Here is a 23,140-nt window from a genome sequence, read left to right on the forward strand (position 1 = left end):
AGGTGATAAAAGGCTTTAGAAGACAAATAAGCCCTGATCCAGCCAAGGGCATGCACAGAGGCAGCCTCTGTAAACAGTTTGGCTTGTTGGAATGGGAACGGGGTCTGCAAAGTTAATTCAGATTTGCATGGTGAAGGACATTCAGATCTGATTCGTCCAGTGCAGCCCCGATTTTCACTGAAAGGTTTAATTATTTAAATATTTGACCCCATTTTTCTCCCCAAAGGACCCAAAAGCAGCTCACAACAAAAAAGATACATTATAGATGTACTGGGCCTAGGGTTACCAGATCCCTCTTTGCCACTCGCGGGAGGTTTTGGGGACAGAGTCTGAGGAGGGCGGGGTTTGGGGAGGGGAGGGACTGCAATGCCATAGAGTCCAATTGCCAAAGTGGCCATTTTCTCCAGGTGAACTGATCTCTATGAGCTGGAGATCAGTTGTAATAGTGGGAGATCTCCAGCTAGTACCTGGAGGTTGGCAACCCTAACCAGGCCAAAAAACCCACAATGGATCTGGGGCTGGTTGGGATTTCATACCTGATTCTTCCAGGGGCACTGGGCTGAGAGCCATGGGCTAAAAACTAAAGGGCTAAGAATATTGGTTTTCATTGGGCACGGCAATGTGGCGGGGATTATATGTCCCTGGGAATGTTTGCATTGGGGAGGGAAGGTGGCATAGTATAGGCCGAACTCATCAGATGTCAGAAGCTAGGCAGGGTTGGTACTTGGAAGGGAGACCGCTAAGGAAGACTCTGCAGAGGAAGGCAATGGCAAACGACCTCTGCTTCTCATTTCCCCACTTGCCTTGAACACCCCTTGCTGGGGTTGCCATAAGTCGACTGTGACTTGATGGCAGTTTACTAGGGTTGGCAACCTCCAGGTGGTGGGGTAAGAAGGACTTGCAAAACTGTAAAGTTAGCATACTGCTGTTCTTTATGGCAACCTCCAGGTGGTGGCTGGAGATCTCCTACCATTACAACTGATATCCAGGCGACAGAGATCAGTTCCCCCGAAGAAATTGGCCACTTTTGTTAATTGGACTTTATGGCACTGAAGTTCCTCCCTTGTCCACTGAAGTTTCTCCCCTCTCCAAACTCTGCTCTCCTCAGGCTCCACCCCCAATATCTCCAGGTATTTCCCAACCTGGAGCTGGTAGCCCTACACTTTACACACACATGGTAGCATTGAGAACAGGGTAGCATTGAGAGCATTATATGACTAACTGCAAGAAGAAGAAGAGTTGGTTTTTATATGCTGACTTTCTCTACCATTTAAGGGAGACTCAAACTGGCTTACAATCACCTTCCCTTCCCCACAATAGACACCCTATGAGGTAGGTGAAGCTGAGAGAATGTGACTTGCCCAAGGTCACCCAGCTGGCTTAGTGTGTAGGAGTGGGGAAACAAATCCAGTTCACCAGATTAGCTTCTGTTGCTGATGAGGAGAAGAAGGAGAAGAGTTGGTTTTTATATGCCAACTTTCTTGGCCACTTAAGGGAGAATCAAACCGGCTTGTGTAGGAATGGGGAAACAAATCCAGTTCACCAGATGTGGAGGAGTGGGGAATCAAACCCGGTTCTCCAGATCAGACTCTACCGCTCCAAACCACCGCTCTTAACCACTACACCCTGGCTACACCACGCTAGCAAGCCAAACAATTGCAACAAGCAGACCTCGGAAAGGTAAATATTTACACAGTGTGATAGCTGGGGACATTTTCTGTGGTGGTGGAACGTGCCGCCAAGTCACAGCTGACCTATGGCGCCCCCGTAGGGTTTTCAAGGCAAGAGACATTCAGAGGTGGTTTGCCATTACCTGCCTCCATGTCATGACCCTGGTATTTTCTAACACTACCAAAATCACTATTTTTGTCCTCAAAACTAAACTGCGCCATCCATGCAGCTCTTGCTAAAACCATTTCCACACTTCATTGTATCATTTTTATTCTGCCTGCATTAAAAAAAATATTATCAATAAGTGTAATACATTCACCAGCACAGGAGCTGACAATTAGAGTAAATAAGCCATTGTTATAAAAAAAAAGAAAATCAACATCCAATTCATGTTATTTTACTAGAGATTGAATTATTGGTCTCCAAGCAAGATTCACATTTGTAATTTAACGCAGTTCTTCTGAAGATTTTTTAATTTTACTAATGTTGTTAACTCCCAAACCTTCTGTCTGCTAGTATTACTGAAATTATGGCATTTAGGAAATTATAATCACATCTGTTTCACCCATCAGACCTGCTTACCCCACCTGTTTGGGTGGTTAACTACCATCACAAAGACGGATTCGATATCTGTGCTTTGGTGTTTGTTATTGCTCCATTGGCTTAGGTACAGGATTACAGAAATTGTATTTTAGCTTAGTCTGGGTCATATTTCCAGCCCATCAGGACTGGAGCATCACAATGCTATACAGTATAGCCAATCAGATCTAGCTACATAATTTACTTCTGATGGTAAATGAGAAGACCTGAGTGAAGGCAATTCTTCCTGGAACAGTCCCCTGAGATTTCAGCCAACCAGAGACTATGCAATGAATATGATCGTGTCACAACATAATGTGGTCAGTCAGAATTGGCTTCATGGTGGTCAGAGATATCCCTGAGGCAACCATCAGAAAAAAGGCTATGTCAAAGAACAGAAAAATCTTGCTACAAATTTATCCAAGAAGAATGCGATTTTCAACACTGCTGAAGCATTTGCTGAGAACTCTGTGCAGTTTTTATTCAGCCCTAGTGTACATGATAGATCCAGCTTGTTTATAATCAGCCAACACTGATATTTAATTTTGGAAGTGGCACTTTCTACCTATGGTTTTATTATTTTTCTTATCAGACTTAAGAACATATATACACTACTTTGTTGAGTAACAACAAAATTCAAAACCAGATAATTTTAGCATTAAAACCACAAGTCTGAATGAAATAACAATCAAGTCACAGCACTGCAACAACTTAAATTCAGTCTTAGGGATACCAAGACCATAGCAACCAAACCATTCAAATTCCCCCTAAGTTGAGAAAGTCTGAAAAAGAATTGCAGGCCCAAGCCCCAATTCCCACTCTTCAGGAATTGAGAAGCGGGAGAAAAAATGCCCTCCACATAGAGAAGCTCCAGGAATTTCCTTTAGTCACTATGGTAAAGACCATAAAGACTATGGGAAGCAGCCTAGAGAGTAATGTCTTATCCTTTCTAAATTCTGTTCTCTCCAGGCAAAGACTCCCAAATCTCCCAGCATTTGGGAACCCTAAACAACAGCCATGCATAACTTTCTGGATTCCAGGCACGAAGGGGATCCAATGGACCTCATCTAAAAGGATGTTCCAGAGACTCAGTGCTATCAGAGGAAATGTATGCTCTCTCACAGACATCAGTGGGGTAGAATGACATACATTCCACACTCCAAAATATCCATTTTCTCCAGGGAAACTGATCTCTGTAATCTGGAGATAAACTGTACTTCCAAGGGATCCCCAGGGCCCACCTGGAGGCTGGCATCCCAAGCTAGAGAAGGCCCAGGTTGAGTCCCACCTGGTGCCTTATACACCCCATCATCCAATACAGCAAGTAGAATCCATTTATTTAACCTGCAGGAGCAGCAGGTTCTTAATGTAGGCCAGTTTCCAGCATCAGCAACTGAGACTGGATATAACTACCACTTTTAGGGTTGCCAGCTCTGGTTCAGGAAATACCTGGAAATTTTGGGGGTGGAGTCTGAAAAGGGCAGGGTTTGGGGATGGGACAAGGCTTCAATTGGGTATAATGCCATACAATTCAACTTCCAAAGCAGCCAGGTGAACTGAGCTCTGTCGACTGGAGATCAGTTGTAATCCAAGGAGATCTCCAGCCACCACCTGCAAGTGGGCAACCTTAACCACCTTCCAGGGCTGGTCTTAGCTAATGAGCAACAGGGACAGCTGCTACAGACCCTGTACTTGGGGAGCTTCCAACAGCTCAACCCCTCCCAAGGGAAGGGGAAAGAAGAAAAGCAGACTCCTGCCACTACTTGCACCTGTCCCATATGTAGGGTTGACAGGTCCCTCTTTGCCACCAGTGGGATGTTTGGGGTAGAGCCTGAGGAGGGCAGGGTTTGGGGAGGGGAGGGACTTCAATGCCACAGAGTCCAATTGCCAAAGTGGCCATTTTCTCCAGAGGAACTGATCTCTGTCAGCTGGAGATCAATTGTAATAGCCAGAGATCTCCAGCTAGTATCTGGAGGTTGGCAACCTTACCCATATGGGGCTTGGGTAACTGTCTCCCAGTGGCCAAGGTGGTTCTCGCCCACCTCTCCTGGGGTAAGGGCCATCCATTAATTCACCCTTGTGGGGGGCAATGGGAGTGGCAATGATTCCGAGCTCCCCTCCCGGACTTTTGCCCAGGGATGCTGAATCATTATGACTGCCCCTGCCACTTTCTTGGCCTCGAGCCCAGGTCTGCTCAGGGGATTAGGTATAAGTAGGGTTATCAGCTCCAGGTTGGGAAATACCTTTTGGGGGTAGAGTCTGAGGAGGGCAGGGTTTGGAGAGGTGAGGGACTTCATTGTCATAGAGTCCAATGGCCAAAGCAGCCATTTTCTCCAGGGGAACTGATCTCTATTGGCTGGAGATCCATTGTAAACCCAGGATATCTCCAGCTAATACCTGGAGGTTTGGTAACCAGTGAAAATTGGTATATAGTTATTGCTATGTTCAGATATGTAAATCTGCATGTATATGTATGTGAGAAGCTAAATGATTGTAAGTTTGTATGAAGTATATACAACATACAGTAAAAGCAAACAAGGTTTATTTGTAATTTTGTTTATTATTTTGGTATTTTTCCATATGGAACACAGCAATACCTGGAGGCTGGCAACCCTAGGTATAAGGGAATAAGGTGGTTGGTTGTACTATGTAGACAGCTCAGCCCACATGAATTACTTGCTAGGAACAAGCATAGTGTTTAGGACCCAATATAACAGAAGATTGTTGGGGAGGTGCAGCTCAGAGGTCAAGAGTGAGGATGCCCCCATGCACACGCACTTTATCTTCCATTCTTGATGCATCTTCAGAATACGAGTCAGTAAAAGCAGACCTTAAATACTGCTAATTAACATTTGAAAAAAATACAAAGCTGAGTGATATGAAAGGGAAAAAAACAGCGAGGATTTTTTTTAAAAAAAAGAGGAATGCAGCTCTTGTGTTGCCAACAACGTGATGTATAACAGACATTTTGATTGCCAATGCTAAGAGGGGTGTTAATGAGAAATAAATGTTAAAACGCACGGGTAAAATTATTAAGTGCAATTAACAATAATAGTATCTGTAAGGCTCCATAGCAAGTAGACAGTGAAGAAAGGCATCGTCTGGGCCTCCTCGCTCGAACCCCCTCGTCTTTGTGTCCACGCGCTCCTCACCGCTAGCTGTTACCTGAAGGCTTGTCTGTCTTTCTCGTAACGCGTGTTTGTTTATTTGATATCCCCCCCTTTCTCTCTCCCTCTCCCTCCCCTTCCCAACAGTAACTGGACTCAGATAGGACGCCACAATTTGTAACCCAGCAGCCATTTTTCCTGAACATAAGCAGCTTGCATTTAAAACTCCCCCACTCATCCGTCTTCATTTGAAGACTGGGTTAAAAAATAAAATTAATGATTGCTATCAGAGAGAAGATGAGCAACATCACCAGTGAAAAGTAGCTCTGCCACATTTTGCCAAGGCTAACATTTTTCACCGGCTGGAAATGGCTGGATATACTTGTAAACATTATTAAAAATAATAACTTAATGTTTCCTTCCTGTGACTAGCTAGCATTAGCAAGGTAGTTTCAATTAGCATTTCCTCCCAGCAATGTGGGCCTTTTTTACTTCATTTTATTTAAAAAGGGATTTGTTTTCTAATTTTTTTACTTCTGCTGTTGTCAGTAGAAGAACTCGGGCGAACGGCTGTGACGGTTTCCTGCCATCAGTTACAGTTTGCAAAAAGCCACCGAATGGGAATGTATGGCTTTGATTTTATTTGCTTTAGCATAGCTGTTTGGTGAAAAGGGGAGACATAAGTATGCATTCCAATATAGTAGATCATATTACATGAGACTTTAAAAATAGAAGTAAATAGCCTCATGCACTTAAATCAGGTCATTTTATTTTTGAAGAAACAAACACACCACACGCACACACACAATGATAAATTAATACAGATGCCTAGGCCTTTGGTTTTTATATAGTACATGGATTATATGGATACTACCTCAAACCCACATTAAAGATCCATATGAAGTCAATTAGGGTACATATCTAACACATTTCTCCAGAATGGACTAATCTAACATCATTAAAATAATAAGCATCTTAAAGCGACCCTCCACCAAGAATTTAAAATGGCACCCTTGCTCGTCAACCAGTTTTCGTTCAACTCTCAGCAGGAAAAACTACTGAGGGGAACCGTGACTGGGTACATGAGGTTTCCGGTGACTTCAAATGTTGTATGAAAGGAAAATTTCAGTCTGTGTGGTTTTCCCAACATGTAATCCAGTCACAGTGAGAAACCACTTCTGGTGGAATGTTATTTTCCATAGAACCCGCAATGGTATCAAAAATATCTCAGAATCGAAAGTGGGTGACGTTAAAGCGAACTGCCTTGGTCATTCAGTTTAGTATTGTGCTCGCGGTGCACATGTAGAATCCGAATCTCTCTGCTAACGTCATGCCACAAATGCCAGAGCCTTTTAAACCAGGCCTGATATCTTATTAAAACTGGAACAGGAACATGGAGAATTATTGGTGAAGCTGGTTCTGGCCTTTTAAAGTCTCTGACGCAAAAATCCTATGTAATTACTCCACCAGCTGGAGTGACTGCCTAGGATTGTACCACAACATTAGGGTTGCCAACCTCTAGGTACTAGCTGGAGATCTCCTGCTATTACAACTGATCTTCAGACGAAAGAAATCAGTTCACCTGGAGAAAATGGCTGCTTTGGCAATTGAACTCTATGGCACTGAAGTCCTTGCCCTCCTCAGGCTCTGCCCCAAAAACCTCCCGCTGGTGGCGAAGAGGGACCTGGCAACCCTATGCAACATACAAAAGGACTGGCTGTTAATTTGAGTATTTCTTACCTTCTCCCTCTACCCTGTGTTAATAATATCTTAGAGATAAACAGGACCCCTCTCACCTTTTGACTAGGATATAAGGACCAGGGATCTCCATTCCAACTTGTATCTGATGAAGAGAGCTTTGAGTTTTGAAAGCTTTTACCCCCCCCCCAAAAAAAATCCTGTTGGTCTCTAAGGTGCTACTGGGCTCGAATCTAGCTGTAGAACAAGTAAAGTGATTGGTTTATCATACAGCTTGGTCGCCAAAGGAGTGGGGGTTACCCCACAGCTGGAGAAACATTACTTCAGGTGCAGAAATGTGGCCTCCAGAGCCATATACACCAAACTTCAATATCCCATACCTCAGTATGAGCTATAAGGAAAGGTAGGATTTAAACAAATACGTTCTTGGTCACGCACCACTAACTTACTGTTATGTCTCTGGTGGTAGCCAACTTATAGTGACCCTGTAGAGGTGGTTTGGCATTGTCTGTCTCTGTGTTGCAACCCTGGACTTCCTTGGTGGTCTCCCATCCAAATACTAACCAGGGCCGACACTGCTTAAGCTTTGGAAATCTGACGAGATCACGTTAGCTAGGGCCATCCAGGTCAGGGCTGTTACATCCCTACCTTGCTAGATTTCTAACTCTACATTAATTTATACTGTTCATCTCTAAGGGGTCCTGTTGGGTTCAAATCTAGCTGTTCAACTGCAGACCAACACTGCTACCCTCTGAAACTGTAGTTGGCATAATTACTGTTATTGCTTCCTGGTTGGCCGGTGTATACAATATTCTGATTCTTTTAAATACTTGGAACTCTCTTTAAAAACAAGAACAGAGCCTCTGTAGCCAATCTACATCCGGAGCAAAATCATAGAATGTAGCACTGCCTAGCCTGCAGGTAGCGGATCAAATGCTTGCATACTTCACTATATCAATAAATATCCAGAAATAGAAAATACCATGCCAGACACTCCAAGTTATCAATCAACAGAGCCCTCTCTTGCTACTGGTAATGCTAAAGGTAAAGCAGACAGTGCCAGACAGAGGGGTGCCAGCCTAGTTTTCTTGCAAAATTAGGGTATCCAGCCTCCAGGTAATAGCAGGAGATTTCCTGCTATTACAATGGATCTCTAGCCGATAGAGATCAGTTCACCTGGAGAAAATGGCCGCTTTGGCAATTGGACTCTACGGCATTGAAATCCCTCCCCTCCCCCAACCCCGCCCTCCTCAGGCTCCGCCCCCAAAATCTCCCACCGATAGTGAAGAGGGACCTGGCAACCCTAGCCAAAATGATATTTTTCTAAGTTTGGGGAGATTTTTGGATGGTGGAAAACTCAAACGTGCTATCCTCCCCCCCCTCCAAAGTATGCAATGGTAAAGTCCAGCATGAGCTGAAACTCATGATTGTGCTGACCAAGTTAGTCTCCTTGATGCATAGACAAAAGGAGAACCTCTTATTTCTCATTTCCCTACCAATTTCCTCACAAGCCTCAACTTTTGGTCTAGGAGGAATTGGTTGGCGGTGTGTCTACAGTACATTTAGGTTGTAGTACATAATTAATAATGTAATCTCAGTGGGAATGTAAGGGAATATCATTTCAGTTGAAAGCTCGACATCCAGAATGTCTAGGAAATTTTCTTTCCAGCACTTTCTCCCTTGAAATTGCAGAGAACCACAAAAAGGAAACGAAATTACCATTTTTGCCTCTCTCTTTTTGACTAGTTAGAATCTATATCAGTCAATCGACTCCTGAAACTGTAGCCGCAAACAAGCAAAGTTTGTTTGGGAATCAGTGCAAATGTGTATGTGTACTATACAGATGTACTTGTTTCCCCACTTGCCAGCGAAAGGAAACCATTTTATGGCACGTGTCCAACCTTTCACATTATTTCATTGGCAAACGCTAAAATATCTGTCAACATCATGTAAACAGGCTGGCGGAGAAGTTTGAAGAACGAAAATGAAAGCTGTCATTTATTCTGCGCATGTCACCATTTAAACGTTCCTCAAAACATTACGTGTCGAATTGCCATTTAGCATTTTGAATCATTCATCAACACGACACAGCATGGCATGTTTGTCCATATAAATTCAAACTGATCAATCCCGGAATGACCAACTAAAAAGCAATCAAGAATTTCCACACCCGTCCAGGAGGCGGGTGGAAGAGCATGTCAAGAACAGTTGCTTGGAGAGGGCTGGGTTACTGCAGCAACATGTTTCTCCAGAAACCCTAAAAAAGCAGGTGGTAATGGCTGGTAAGGTCAAACCATTGCTTGGGACCCATAAATATTTGCAAAATACCACTGTTTGGGAGATGAGTGAGGGAAGTGAAACGTTGTCATTGGGGGTGAGGAAAAATCTGTTGCTTTTTGTGGTGGGTAGGGTTGCCAGGTCCCTCTTCGCAACGAGCAGGAGGTTTTTGGGGCGGAACCTGAAAAAGGTGGGGTTTGGGGAGGGGAGGGACTTCAATACCATAGAGTCCAATTGCCAAAGTGGCCATTTTCTCCAGGTGAATTGATCTCTATGGGCTGGAGATCAGTTACAACAGCAGGAGATCTCCAGCTAGTACTGGGAGGTTGGCAACCCTAACAGGAAGAGGAGCCAGAGCAACTGGGTCATGTGGCAATCCCGTCCTTGGTCAAACACGCAGTGTGATGGAACTGGTTTGAGGATGATCGTGGCCTCTGGGCAATGATGCAAAACCCAAGATTTTCCTCACATGAGGCATTTGGCAGTGGCCACAGCTCCTCTTGTTTTACTTGTTCCTGAAGTTCAAGTAAAACTACAAGCCAGAATGGATACTTTAAAAATTTCCCTTTGAACATATCCCTGCTGATCCTAATGATTTGTCGGGCCTTTCACTGTTTCTCGTGTGACAAGTTGGACTTTGGACAAGGTCAGCTCTTGAATCTTGATTATGCTTCCTTCCCCCTTGAGCCAGAAGACATTGATCTGCACATCTAGTTTACCTTGTTTTCTTAGCCGTTTGTGACACACTACAACAGTTCCCATCGAAAAAAGTGTCATGTAAATAAATTACAACTTAGGATGTATACATTAAATAATTTTATAAATGAACTTTAAAAATGATGGCACGGGGCGGGGGCGGGGGGCGGGTGAAGTGCCATTCCCGGCTTCTATGCGTGCAGTGCTTATTCTGATCATGTTGTCATGGGTAATGAAGCACAGTCCCGTCATTAATCAAAAGAACCAATCAGATAACTAATTTAGGCAATATTCTTTACCACAGGACATGTCGGTCAGTAAAAATGCATTAAAATAGCAAAAGATCAATAGCAGACGCTAGGGACTGTATTCACAAACCAGTCTTAAACTTTAGGGTATTGTGTTCTCTGTCATATTGGGCCTCTGCCTTTGAATGATGTACAAACCTTCAGATCCCCCCTCTTTTTTTGGGGGGGGAGTTAAAAATGTTTTAGGCATACCCTCACTGTGTATGGCGTGAGGGGATGAGGCATCTGCAAGTAGAGGCTATGCCAAGGCACTTCTGCTTCATGCTTGAACATAAGAACATAAGAATAGCCATGCTGGATCAGACCAAGGCCCATCAAGTCCAAACGTTTGTTCACACAGTGGCCAACCAGGTGTCTCTAGGAAGGCAGCAAGCAAGACGACTGCAGCAGTATTATCCTGCCTGTGTTCCACAGCACCCAATATATTAGGCATGCTCCTCTAATCCTGCAGAGAATAGGTATGCATCATGAATAGTATCCATTTTTACTAGTAGCCATGAATAACCATCTCCTCCATGCACATGTTCACTCCCCTCTTAAAGCCTTCCAAGTTTGCATGGATGAATGAATAGTAATGGCAGATCAGAGCAGCAGCCATCAGAGGTACCACTCACCACCCCTCCTCTCCCTCTAGACAACGGGGAAAGAAGCATTGGGATCTGACCTCTCTTTGGTGTGTGAACCACCATTCTTTGCTCTGCTTTCTGGCAGAAGTTGATGTAGCAGGGCTTCCTAGTTGCATCGTGCATCAAGGGTGAGTAGAAGGCACAATCTCTTAGAGAGACCCGATCCTGCTTTTAGGTGGTCTCCTGTTTTGGCAGAAGACTGCCAACTCCAGAGCACCAGGCTCCCACTGTTGCTCCATTGAGCAGAGGGAGCAAAATGGGGGGGGGATCAGCATTCCACTGATCAGCATTCCACTGACACCATGATGTCACTTCCAACGCAAACTTGGAAGTAATATCACTGTGTTGTGGTGACACTCTAGGATTAACCTGAAATTCTATGGTTTTCTGTAGAATTCTGTAGAGCTTCAGGTGAATCTTAGAGCATAAGAACATAAGAGCATCATGCCAAAGCAGTGACATAACTTCCAGGTTCGCACCAGAAATGACATCACAGCATTGGCACAATGCTGATCATTAGGATTCCACACTGTCACATCTCCCAGGGGTTTCCAATGCTGGGTTGGCAACTCTACCGGATGTTGTTGCTGGCATCTAGTAGATCATGGTCAGCAGTCCTTGAGCCTTGGAGTCCTAGCCTTGGCCCAAACAAGCAAACCCCTAAGGCCAGACCTGACCTGAATTCTGACATTGCACAAATCATAAACTAACCAGCCAAATAAACTTCTTAGATTTCAGTTTTCATCACTGGAGGACTCCACTTCTTCAGCTTTCTGCCCAGTAATGGAACACTCACATCAACTAAATCTGTTTTGGTGTATCAAAATGTACTCCTGCGCATAGGCTATCCTATGCATTGGTACATCACCACACACAAAGCATCGTGATACAACTGTATATACAATTACATCTGGCATGCTTGTTTGTGATGAATGCAATGCACATGTGCACACTGATAATACACAGTGGGGAAAAGAACTGAAACTGCAGCAAACCTTGCATGCTTAGTACTCTGTACAAAATCTGGATATAGGATAATGGGGAATTCCTTGTTTCCCATTTGGAACAAGACTTGGAACAGACCTCAAATATCTCAGTAGAAATTCAGAATTTTGGAAGCAGCCCTAGACAGGACACCATGATAGTTATTAACTTATTGTATCTTCTGCAAACTATTGCAGGTTCATGGTTAGTAACTCCACGGCACCAAAATCACCATCTTTGTTTACTGATTTTACGCTTCATGAAATCAATCAGCTCTGCTGGCCCACGCCTCGGGCCATTTTTTCCCCCGACATGTGAAAATTATAGGATAGGGGAGCTTTAGATATGGGTTGTAATTATCCAATCTCGCATTCAGGCCAGGCTGCACGGTTTTACATCTTCTTACTTTTGCCATGCGAGATGAGTTAAGCCCCAGATAAAATGGACTTGAAATTTATAGCAGGCAGGTATCTCGGGCTGGCGTCTCCAGTAACATAGTTGAGTCAACTCCTAACACAATATTGGGGCAATAGTTCAGTATTGATTCTGAGACTGTCACCTCCTGATTTACCAGCAGGTCTCCCTGAAATGCTGGGAATCTTTTTTTTTCCAGAGGTCTCTTTCAAAGCGACTGTATGTCAGCATTAAGCTGCATTGATGCAATATGCTGTATACCCTCTAAAAGTCCCCCTTTTCAAATTAAAAGTCTTGGGACTGCTCTAGGTTTCTCCCTCCTCCCCGTTCCCCGCCAAAGCTGCGGGCATATTAAAAATTGTTAAGAGTGATCAAATGAAGGATGCAAGAGACGAGTGACATACATGTTATTGGAGTCCATCTACATGTTTCTAATTACGACCCTTGCCTTTAAAAAACAAATAAATAAAGCCAAGTGTTCTATCACAAACTCCTGCTTTCATATGCAAAGGGTTTGAAAACCAATACACAGCAGCTGGAATTTCTGAAAGAGTGGCAAATTTACTGAAGAAGAAGGGAAACGACTTAATGCCTTTAAACCAACATTAAGGCGAAATGCAATAATACGAAATTCTTATTGAGATCCTCATGTGCCACAGATTAGACATAGTCAACAACTGGGGGATTATCTCATTGCCTAAGAATTCTAAAATGGTGTTCTGAGAAAGAGGGTTCCTTGCTAGATTCAAAGCAACAGCAGTCTGGAAAAAGAAGCCCTGGCCTGCAAATTACCAACAAAATCTAGGTATGTGGGGCTCTGTTAGTGGGCCTTTACTCATGTGCACATCTGCACATACATACCAGTTTTCTGCTCCATATTGCCTGTCCATCAATACTCTCCTGATTTTAGTGGAGTCTACATTCAAATGGTAGATTTAGGGTTACCAGTCTCCAGGGGGCACTAGGAGATCTCCTAGAATTACAACCAACCCCCAGACTGTAGCAATCAGTGCCCTATATAATCCCTGATTTTGCGTCCAGCCAACAGAGAGGTAGAGGAGAAGGTAACCTCTGTTTTCTCCCAGAGGTGGATGCTGTTGGTGGCCAAAAGTGTCAAATAGATACTTTAATTAAGTGATTATAACTTCTAAATGGGGACATCAAAACATGTGGGCATCAAATATCGTGTCGCACCAAGTTCCCATCTTCTTCCTTCTGTGTATCCACCCAAATGAGTCTCAATAAATTGTTGTTGTTGTTTTCATTTATCCTTCCCCTTTCTCATTGGGACAAAAGGTGGACTAAAAGTACAATAAAAACTTTTCTGCCAATCATTAAAGGGATTACAAAATATGATAACACCAGTCAAGCGAAAAAATAATATTAGCAGCCAACATTTGACATAAAGCAAATCCGTCATCACATCTTTCTGATCTCGCAGCTCATTCAAGCCCATCCATGTTCTCCTTGGACTTTCCCCCTCTCCAACATGGCTAGCTTAATTACTGGGCTTTCTCAACTTAGAATCACTCCTCTGGGTAGAATTTTGGGTCTCCAGTTTCCAGATGTCCATATTTTCATTCTTGCTTGCATTGTTGGTGTCTTCCTCCCATGAGTTGCACATGATCTCAGGCTCTTGAAGGATTCTTGTCGTTCTGACATAAAAGTCCCCCGAAGAACGATATTTTTCCCCCTCTTAATTATTTAATGGCTTTTACCTTTATTTTTAGTATGCTCTGGAGTAAGTGGAGATACTTATCAGTTAACACTTCTTTTCCCTATACCATAATATCCTTTAAATATGAATTTGGATCAAGCCTCCTTCGTTTCCTCACAGAATCTGCTTTTAATATTTCCCTTAATATAGAATCTAAATTATTTTTGGTAATCTATGTCAAGATTAAGCTTAATACATTTAATTGATCTAAGTGGTTTTTATCTCCTTTAATATGACAAATCTCTTGTGTGAAATATTCTTCCTTAATGATCAACATAAAATAGATAGAGTTCATTTTTAATGCAAGTACAAGATTTGAATTAATTCATAGTTGGGGCACAGTTATTAAAATGTATCAGATATATATGTATACATATATAAAGGGGGCATATTCTGAATCAACAAAAATGTGTATATCTAATATTTGCTTATTTTAAAAAATAGATATGGTATATCTTACACCATGGGTAATATACAAATCCATTAAAAGGAGAAATCTCTATAAGAAATCTCTATCAGTGCAATTCTAATCAGAATCACACCCTTCTAAGTCCACTGAGTCAATGGGCTTAGAAGGGTGAGATTCTGCCTAGCATTTTGTTGTAAACTATTCATACAATGTAGGTGTGCATAAATTGATAGAGCTCCTACATGGTGCAAACACAAACTATGATAGCATGGATGGTTTTGAATTTTCATGCCTGCTATTTCATCCCAAAAAAATCCTCTCTTTTTTCTCCTGTGTGTGAATTCGAACTATGATTATTTATTTTTGCAGTTTTCTGTTACCTCTGCCCTCATGCCAATTTCCCCCCTGTAAAACCATTTCCAGCCATGTTTGTGTCAATAAATCAGCATTATACATTGTATCTATGAACCACATACACTGTAAGAATAAATATCATTAATTGCATGGGAAACCATCCAGTGTGGTCCTGGTGGCCTATAGTAAGTACACAATTAGGCAAATGGATATAAAACAAAAGAGTTACAGCCCCGTCCTAAACTCTGGGTCAAAAGGGTTTAGGATAATGACTAAAACCTACATCGGTACATGTCAAATTATTCCAGCATATATACTGACATATCCAGAGATACACCAGTGGCAAAAACATCAGGGTTGCAGGATGTTAGTTCTTTTTGCTTCGCACTATCGGTGTGCAAGGACTAGAAAACAAAAAAGCATCTGCAAACAGGTGAACTGTGGGTATGTAGATGAGTAATTTGTTTGCATTTATTTGTAAAGCTGGTATATCATTTATATTACTATATTAACAAAGGACAATGTAATCTTCTGTATGTCTACACACACACACACACACACACACACACACACACCAGTTAATCAGTGAGCCCATAGGAGTCTCAATTGTTGCGCATGTTGTAATATGACATCTATTCAGAAGAGTGTATCCATTGCCAAAGTGAACCTTCCTGCCACATTTCAGACATATAGGAGGACATCTAAGCAATTAAGAATTATCATTTGCAGAGTGGGCACAGAAAGAGATGGATCAATATGCGTTCCTTCTCCTTTCCTGTTTTTGAACAAAAATGGGTGAGGGAAACCACATTTTACTGCGCCTTACCTGTGCCTGTGATGGCTGATGAATTTTTATCCCGGCCAAGCATCAGTACTCAGAGTTACTTAGGTAGGGGGGAAATGCTGAAATGAACAGAGTAAAACGCAGATTAGGAGAGGAGGATAGCTCTTCTCACCTATGCAATCTGGTTTCTGCCTTAAAATAGATCTCTCTGTGCTCTACTTTTTTTACACATGAAGGGGAGATTTCCTTGTCTTATTCTGTAATAGCAGCTGAAGGGAGGAATTTGTATTGGGGAAATGGCTCTGTGGTGTTTTTTTTTTTCAACATGAAATTAAACTTATACACAGCACTCAGAAATTTGATCCTAACTGAACTCTCCTGCAATGAGAGGGATCTCAGATAATTCTTCAGCATGCACCTGTCATTTCTAATCTGGTTTGCCCTGATTTTCCAGAGTGGAATGATGCATTTGGTTCTGTTTCTCCCCACCACTCCCATTGCTATGCTCTGCAACAGCCTGCCCGCCTGGCTTCCAGAGTGTGCAAACAAAATTTTGGCTGTAGCCTCTGTAGGTGTGCTGCCTTTCAGAAGGATGGGGGAAGAGAGGAAGTCTCTGCTTCTACTCCCCCCCCCCAACGGTCTGAAGCTGCCTGCAATCCAGTTTGCAAGCAAACCTTTGATTCTTTTTCTTTATGAATGAGTTGCCATCTTCAGTGGAGGGGGCATCTCTCTCCCTACTAATAGAGGGTCTGCTTTCAGACAAATCAGATTAATTTTGCTAACAATAATATAACGGAGATTCATTTCAGATTTTGGTTAGTTAGCATGACACTTTTCAGATGTTACATGAATAGAGTTGCCAGGTCCTTCTTTGCCACCGGCAGGAGGTTTTTGGGGTGGAGCCTGAGGAGGGCGGGGTGTGGGGAGGGGAGGGACTTCAATGCCCTAGAGTCCAATTTCCAAAGTGGCCATTTTCTCCAGGTGAACTGATCTCTATCGGCTGGAGATCAATTGTAATAGCAGGAGATCTCCAGCTAGTACCTCGAGCTTGGCAACCCTAGCTCTGCCTCCTGTGCTGCTCTGACTGTTAATTATTCATTACCCTGCTCTTTATTTGTTTTAAAGTATTTGTTGCTTTGTTCACCCATTAGGAAAATACTGTGGGTAGGGTTGCCAACCTCCAGGTGGTGGCTGGAGATCTCCCGCTATTGCATCTGATCTCCAGGCAACAGAGATCAGTCCACCTGGAAAAAATGGCTGCTTTGGAAGGTGGACTCAATGGCATTATACCCCATTACAGTCCCTCCCCTCCCCAAACCCCACCCTCCTCAGGCTCCACCCCCAAAATCTCCAGGTATTTCCTTACCCGGAGCTGTCAACCCTAACTGTGGGGGATATACAAGAACAATTGAAAACTACTTTAAAAAATTACTTTTTCAATACATAAGAATAACAAAAAGCGTTCTGGTTTATGCGTTTGCGTGTGTGAAATCATGGATGCTTTTCCTTAGCATTAAAGGATCTTAAATTTTCAAGGAAAGTTAAACCAATTGCTTTTGCCACGTTTCATTTCCCTTTTGTCAGGAAAACCCAAACAGAACAGAACAACTTCCCCACCATGTAAGGAGAGAAATCTGCCTCAGAGAGCCATATTCCACCCTCACGCTTGTTCTTCAAGACCTGCACTTTACAAAAAAATACCATAAATAATGTTTTGCAACAAACAGTTGAGTTCAGTTAAGAGGAATTGACGGCCTCTCTCTCTCTTTTTATGGTGGCGGTTTCTGTAGAATCCTTTCCTCTCTTTGTCCTCTCCTATCTGCAGGGTATTGACAATTCTGACAAGACTTTGATTATCCAGTCAGCGGGAGCCCGAGACTTGTCACTTGTCAGGTGTGAGCTGACAAGAGGCAGCTGATGAAACAATTGGAAGGCGGCAAAGAGTGAGCGTGAGACGGATCGGGGTCACCGGGCCCAAAATGGAGATCTGTCTAAGAAGGTACAATGGATTACGCCCTCATTAAGGACTCGGCTGCAGCAGGAGGAGGGAGGAGCCGGAAGGACAGAAGTAAGACACAAAAGGTGAAGACGTCTGGAAGGCAGGGGTTGTCAGAATCCGTTCCTTCCACATGGCTACACAGTTGCTGGTGGAGTCTAAGCCCCTGTCTGAGCCATCAAAGTGAACATTAGTTTGCAGGTGTTAAGACCTTCCTTGGGAATCTAGCTGTTAGTTATTATAGGGGTGTAAAGTTACCAGTCATGATGGCAGGTGGTGAAGCTGACGCTGTACATCCAGCTTCCACCTTTTGGCAGCGTTTGTCCTGCTTCTGCTTCTTCTATATATATATTCCTCTATACAGAAGTACTGAGCAGTTGTCAGTTCACCTGACACTGAAGCTGACGTTCATTCAAGTTGATAAGGACTGGGAAAAAGCAGTGAGGAGAAAGAAGGGATCAGACAAATGTAAGAGTTTCTGGAAAGGGAGCACAACAGGAAATTTGCTTTTCTACATCTCGTAAGTAGTACTGGCGGGACTCTACCAAGTAAGAGTCCAAAGGTTATGCATCTGGGCTTCACACCGGAGAAAAAACGAGGGGAAATGGTGTTGATGGAGATGCTCTTGGGATTTCCCCTAGTCTCTAGGGTCTTCACCGTAGAGATTAGGTGAAATTCTTAGAACATGCATGTCACATCCTCCTGAAACTCCACCCACCTCAGGTAGAAAGTTGCACTAACTTCTTCTGGGGATGTCAGCCTCCAGGTGGGACCTGAGGATCCCCCAGAACTACAGCTCATCTGCAAACTACAGAGATCAGTTCCCCTGGATGAAATGGATGATTTGGAGGGTAGACTCTATGGCATTGTACCCCACTGAGGTCCCTGTCCTCCCCAGGCTCCACCCCCAAATCTCCAGGAGTTTCCCAACCTGGAGCTGGCAACCCTACCGCCCTATCCCCTGCTGGTGGCCAGGGGGGACCTGGCAACCCTAACTTCTTCCTACATCTTGGGGAACTTCATGGTTCTTGCAGCAGCTGTGGTGGAATAGCAATTTATTCCTTCCCACGCCACAATAGCAGTTTCCTTCCAGAAACTATTGGAGGGTATGAGACAATTGTATGGCATATAATGTTAGATGGCCCTATGCTTTGGGGGGCTGGCAATGCCCAGAAGACTGGAAAGGGTGAGACTTACCCAAAAGGCATCTCCTGACACTGTGACATAACTCCTGGTGTGCTCTAGGATTCACTTGAAACTCTTTGGGAACAGCCCGCAACATGCTGACATCACTTCTGGTTATGCAACCAGAAGACACCATTTCACTCTCTACATTTTTCTCCTGGCTCCCTGTGGATCAGCAGTGGGGGCCACATCTGATTGGTGGAAGGTTTCCTAACAAGAAGAAGAAGAAGGGTTGGTTTTTATATGCTGACTTTCTCTACCACTTAAGGGAGACTCAAACCAGCTTACAATCACTTTCCCTTCCACTCCCCACAACAGACACCCTGCGAGGTAGGTGAGGCTGAGAGAGTGTGACTTTGCCTAAGGTCAAAGTAGTGTGTAGGAGTGAGGAAACAAATCCAGTTCACCAGATTAGCCTCCATCGCTCATGTGGAGGAGTGGGGTATCAAACCCAGTTCTCCAGATCAGACTCCACCGCTCTAAACCACTGCTCTTAACCACTACACTACCCTGGCTCGCCAAAGTGGACAACGTGTACTAAATGGTGATTGTTTCCATTGCAGTGTTGGAATTCTAAACAGACAGACTGAACAGACCCTTGTGTCTTTTCTATCACAAGCACAGCTGTGGTGTTGTAGTAGTTAGGATGTTGAACTAAACCTGGGGAAATCTAGGTTCAGATCCCCACTCAAACATGAAGCTGATCAACTAACTTTGGATTAATTTGCTCCCACTCCTCCTCACCTTCCCCACAAGTTTGTTGTGAGGGCAAAATGGGTGAGGAGAGAACCATGTACTTATATCACCCCGAGAGGTGTAAAAATTGGGTCTTAAAGCAGCCATGGAAATTACAGACACAGACATATATAATATATGTGCATACAGAGAAACATAATATATTCAAGATACATATGTAAGAATAAAATGAAGGCAAGGGTAGCCAAGCATGATGTCCTGGGGGGAAAGGTAACAGTAGTCCCCTGTGCAAGCACTGGGTCATTCTTGACCCATGGGGTGATGTCACATCCCAACGTTTACTAGGCAGATTATGTTTACGGGGTGGTTTGCCATTGCCTTCTTCAGTTGTCTACACTTTACCCCCAGCAAGCTGGGTACTCATTTTACCATCCTCGGAAGGATGCATGTCTGAGTCACTCTTGAGCTGGCAACCTGAAACCGACTTCTGTCGAGATTGAACTCAAGTTGTGAGCAGTGCTTGGACTGCAGTACTGCAGTTTACCACTCTGTGCCATGGGGCGCTTGCCCTGGGAAAAGGCATGATAAAAATGTGATAGATAGTTTGTCCCCAAATAATCCTGGGAATGGTAACTTGGCAAGGTGCTGAAAATTGTCTATTAGAGAATGCAAGCAAGTTCCCCTTCACAAAGTGTTAGCTTTTTGTGGTCACCTGAGAAGAGGGAATCTTCTGTTGAATCAGTGTGTAGTCTAAAATTCTAGGGTCGGAGTGTGGTCCAAACATTAATATGCATCTTTTTTAAATGGTTCTGATGTCATAGGGAGATATATCACCAAGTGATTCCTTTTAATGGATTAGTTTTGCTCGTGTAAAAATCTCTCACTCCCAGGTTAAATTTCTTATCTGGTATTTGTCAGGATAAGATCTGAAATCTGAATGGCATCAGTCATGGGCTATCCTTGAATTTGAAACTAGAGATTAAATTAAAGGATTAATAACCATGAAGCCAAGTTGACACCTTGGCAGAGCGGGCATTGATCCATGTGTGTTTTTTGCTCACTGCACCTTAGCATTTTTACTCGAGAGTTTTATTCATCATACTGTCACCTGGGTATCAAATGGCTATTCCAATGACAACCATTGATTGGAAATTCAGAAATAGCTTTCCTATGCAGAGCGGACAGGGAGAAGCTTTTCTCCCTCTTTCATAATACTAGAACATGGGGTCATCTGCTGAAGCTGGAGGGTGAGAGATTCAAAACAGATAAAAGGAAGCATTTCTTCCCACAATGCATAGTGGAACTCCCTGCCCCAGGATGTGGTGATGGCTGCCAACTTGGAAGTCTTGAAGAGGGGAGTGGACATGTTCATGACTATCCATGGCTTCTAGTCAAAATGAATACTAGTCATGATGCATACCTATTCTCTCTAGTATCAGAGGAGCATGCCCATTATATTGGGTGCAGTGGAACACAGGCAGGATAATGATGCTGCAGTTGTCTTGTTTGTGGGCTTCCTAAAGGCACCTGGTTAGCCACTGTGTGAACAGCCTGCTGGACTTGATGGGCCTTGGTCTGATCCAGCCTGGCTTTTCTTAAGTTCTTAGGTAAAAAATTCAACTCTTGCATTATTTTTGTGGCTAACCTTTCTAAACTATTGAATAAAGTTTGGTCTAAACACAGAACAGGGTGAAGTGGCACAAGGAGATTAGAACAGACTAGGGATGTTTCCAAATCTTGGGAAACACATTATTCCACTTCATAAATCCCAGTTTCTGATACGGGTTGTCTTTAGTGTGTCCAAGTCTCCTGCCCTGCATCCTTGGTTACCCATTGCTGTGCTACAGAGTAGTGGGGGGAAGAATGGGGGGGGGGCAACAGGCATAGCACCAATGCCATGACATCATTTCCGGTGTGAACCCAGGAAGTGACATTATTGCATTGGCACAACACTCTAGGATTCTAGAGTGTTGCACCAACACAATGACATCACATCTACTGGCAATGATGTCGCAGAGCCATAAATATAGCGTATAACATATAAATGTCATTAAAGGATAGTCAAAGAAACAACTCCGCTGGGAACACCAGCAACAGAAATGGGCAAAATGAAAAGGTTCTTGAAAAGCAAAAGGGACATTCTTGAATAGTTCAAGAGTGGGCAGTACTACTTCAACCTGTAGAAAATGAGTACAGAAGGGAGCAGGCTAGGATAGTGTCTTTTCTTGATGTGCCTTTTTGTTTGTAGGTTTGTTTGAATATAGGGATGTTACCTGATTGTGTGTGTGAAGTGCCGTAAAGTCGCGGCCGACTTATGGCGACCCCTTATGGGGTTTTCAAGGCAAGAGACTAACAGAGGTGGTTTGCCAGTGCCTTCCTCTGCACAGCATCCCTGGTATTCCTTGGTGGTCTCCCATCCAAATACTAACCAGGGCTGACCCTGCTTAGCTTCTGAGATCTGACGAGATCAGGCTAGCCTGGGCCATCCAGGTCAGGGCGTTATCTAATTACAAGCCCTCATATACACCACTGATTAAGAATGTTGCCTAACTATGAGTATGGGTGTCTAAAGGTTCAACAAACACCAACCTGTATTGGCTTGGATCCACCAGAGTGACATCAGATCTACATGGCCACATCAAAACATATTGAATTGCTCCGTTGCACTGCATTTGTAATGGCTTCAGTTCAGCAGAGTGTTTTCATGGATGGAAGGATGTCCACCCATGGAGCATGACTCTCTTGTCTTCCTCCTGCTGTTTCAGGGAGGGTTTTGGGTTGCAACAGCGGGCCGGGGGGGGGGCAAAGTTCTGTTCCAAAATCCTTGGAAACATTCTGGTGGTCATTATAAATACAACACAACTGAGCAATTCATAGGGTTGCCTGCTCCAGGTTGGGAAATACCTGGAGATTTTGGGGGTGGAGCTTGAGGAGGGTGGGGTTTGAAGAGGGGAGGGACTTCAATGCAATAGAGTCCAATTGCCAAAGCAGCCATTTCCTCCAGGAAAACTGATCTCTATCACCTGGAAATCAGTTGTAATAGAGGAAGATCTCCAGCCACCATCTGGAGGTTGGACACCCTAGCAATTCAACTTATCTCAGTGTCACCATATTTCACCTGATGGACTGTCCAGAATACAGATTATTGACAGACATTTGATCAAGATCGAGTCCCAAGATATATCTTTTATGATGTTGGGGGCTATTTGGGGTTTTTTTTGTTGTGTATTTTAAATCTGAGTTTCTAAGCTGCCTTGAGCCATGGGGAAAGATGAGATATCAATCTTTTAATAAGTAAATAAATAAATCTATATAATGATGCTTCTATAGCCCTTTGCCAATATGAGAGGTTTTCAATCGGCGTTGGCGGTGAACTATATTAATTAAGCAACGGCATCAAAGAGACTAGGATGTCCTTCAGTTCTTTTCTTCCCCCTTAATTCTTACCATTTTGACACCAAAAGACATCTCATCTTACGAAGCTACCCTCGCACAGCTATTGCCATGCACATTTTAAAAAGAAACCTGTTAAATCCTCCAGTTAATATAAAATAATTGTGGAACTAGTTGGCAAATTAAAGATGGTTGTTATTGATTCCAAAAATACTTTTGCTTTCAGCAAAATACATTTTTAATTAC

This window comes from Euleptes europaea, chromosome 17 (assembly GCF_029931775.1).
Source record: "Euleptes europaea isolate rEulEur1 chromosome 17, rEulEur1.hap1, whole genome shotgun sequence".
Taxonomy (NCBI): Eukaryota; Metazoa; Chordata; class Lepidosauria; order Squamata; family Sphaerodactylidae; genus Euleptes; species Euleptes europaea.